Source organism: Dermacentor albipictus, chromosome 1 (assembly GCF_038994185.2).
Source record: "Dermacentor albipictus isolate Rhodes 1998 colony chromosome 1, USDA_Dalb.pri_finalv2, whole genome shotgun sequence".
In the NCBI taxonomy this organism is placed as follows: Eukaryota; Metazoa; Arthropoda; class Arachnida; order Ixodida; family Ixodidae; genus Dermacentor; species Dermacentor albipictus.
The window spans coordinates 238,006,745-238,009,536 of NC_091821.1; positions in this window are offsets into that span (position 1 = coordinate 238,006,745).

Consider the following 2,792-nt stretch of genomic DNA (forward strand, 5'->3'; position numbering starts at 1 on the left):
GGACAAGTTAACACCATCCCGCAAAAGTTTTCATTTTAGCGCACAAACAGCGCGCGGAACGAGAAGCGCGCGCGCTACCCGAACGACGCGCATGCGCCATGTAAACAGCTGTTCGCCGCGGCGAAGTTGCGCTCCCGGACGCACAGATGGCGCCAGCCTCGAGCTGCGCGCGCACGCCGAACTCTAGAGGAAGCAAAATCCTTGCACCCCTGGCGTCGCTGGCGCAGCGTATCCGACTTCGCCTGCCGCGGCCTGGCACGCCGAGAACGCCGGACTATATCTTGGCCTTTAGCGAGCGACGAAGCGTGGGTATGAAAGGGAGTGATTGCCGGCGAGTTTGAATGGACGTTAGTATGTATGTGAATGAGCGAGTGATTTGATGCGGGTAATTGCGAATGTAGGCCACTATGAACGCGAGAGAGTGTGGAGAACATGAGCAGCAGGACAGGGTGTCTACCAAGTTGACATTTCCAAATTCCCTGAGTTTTCCAGGTTTTCCCTGAGCACCTGTGCGAAATTCCCTGAATGACCCAGAACTTTGTTTTATGTCAAGACAGGCCGACACCACGTTGCCCGATGCTGTCACTCTCTAGTAAGCCTACTGAAACAAAAAAAAAAAGACTTAATCCAGTTTGAATAGTAAGGAGTAATATCTATTTTATTTAAAAAGAAAACAGAAGGAAGGTGTAAAATGCACAGAGAAAGAAATGGTAAAGCCCATTCCAAATTGAGTCGGACATTTTCAAATACGAATGAAAAGGAGATGCATACATAAGTAAATATTTTTTAAATATCAGCTATTTCCATCAACTGATGGCAAGCTCATCTGTATGAGGTCCTGAACTTTGTCACAACTAATTATTAAGGTTCTCTCTCAGCAGCTGGAAAGTCAACCTCAACTGTCCTGACATACTCTCAGCCCGTACACAACATCTCAGTGTTGGGTTTCATTGCTTAAACAATTTATTTTGGTTTGGATGAGGGTCACCTGTGTCTCAGCGTCAGCCAAAACTTAGTTTTTTTAGCTCAAGCTCCTTCAAAAAGGCGCCGGCAATTCCTTTCCCGTTAATGCCTCAGTGCGTCGGTCCTTTCTGTTCTAATCCTCCTTCTGCCACGCTTTCACCACATGGGTCATCTGAAGCATCCTCTTGGTCAGTTGTACAGTCAACATTTGATTTTTCGAATTTCCGAGGGGCCGCAAAAAAAAAAAACGAAAAAGAAACGGGCAGTCTGAAAAAAATTAGTGCATGTCTTTAACTGCCTTTAAGGGCTAAAATTACCACAGGCAAGTCTGAAAAAGCTCTGAAGGTGTGCCAGTACGCTTATTAGGCATATCAGGGCTTGTACTGTGACAGGAGACGGGGTGCACGCATGTGTAATTAAGGAATACATACTATGTCCCGTGACAATTCCCCCTTCCCACGCTTGTTATGCTTCACCGCCTAACACTAGTGTACTGAGGCGAAGCTAACTTTCGGAGACTGGCATTACGCAACGCGCTGTGCTCTGCGAGTTTCAAAGCCAATCGCGAGGATTACAAAGGCGGAGTCGGAGCCATTGGTGATAGCGGCGAATTCTTTCAATGAAAAACACGGCACCGCACGGCAAGAAGCTTAATAGCGAACATAGAAGCAGCTAGGCCTAACGTTGCCGCGGTGGTGGTTACGGCTGCCAGCGGATCTGCCTGCGAGAGTGCCGGTTCGAGGCGGCGAGATAATCAAAATAGCGGCGGTGGCGGCTTTGATTAATGCCATTTCAGACCTGCAGTCAGGGCAATATACATTGACTATATGGAGTACGTGGTGGTGCCGCAAAACCGTGCAAATTATCGGGCATGTCCGAAAAATCGGGCGTCTAGAAAATCGGTCGTTAACTACTCTGGCAATACATCGTGCCGATGACACGGCGTCAATGACGATTCGTTGCGATTCCTCTGTTACTGGAGCCAGCATTAACACGACTTTCGTTCCCTTTCAATAAAGTTACAGCTAATTTTCCCTGATGGAAGCACAAATTCCCTGAGTTTTCCCTGAGTTTTTCCAGACTGTTCAAATTCCCTGAGAATTCCCGGTTTTCCCGGTTTTCCAGGTTGGTAGACACCCTGCAGGAGCATAGCCAGTGGCGTAGCTAGGTCGTCTGGCACCCGGGGCCCATAGGTCTTCTGTCACCCCCCCCCTCCGGGTGTAGCTGGCTGAAAGAGGGGTGTCTTCAGACGTATATGACACCCCCCCCCCCCCCCCCCCCACTGGCCCCTTGCACCCGGGGCCCACGGCCCCCCGGCCCCCCCTGTTGCTACGCCACTGAGCATAGCGGAAGGAAAAATCATTCCTCCATGAGTAGGAGCGCAAGTCAGTTCCTACGAGTGATTGTGTATGAGAATGAGCGAGTACATAGCTTACAAAAATATTGGTGAATGAGTATAAGTGAGTATCCGCTCATTTCGTCGACCTATGTCTGAGAATTCGCCAGGGCTTTGAAAACGGCGCTTTCTATCAATCGACTGCGCGTACGGTAATCTCAGAGGCCGGCATGACTATACCTTTATAGTTTGCATGCGTCGGCGAGATGGCAGCACAAATGTTGCGAATATGACAGTGCCCTGGGGCTGCTCTTTTGAGGCAGGGGCTGGTGGGCTTCGTCCACGCGCGCGCTCGCGTGGCTGAAGGGTGCTGTGGCTGATGTGCCGAGTCAGGCGTGTGCCAAAGAAGACGCAACTATTAAGCATGTGGTCCTCCGTTGTGTGGACATTGGTACACTGGTTGTTAAAGGGGTAACCCTGGAAGCAACGCTGG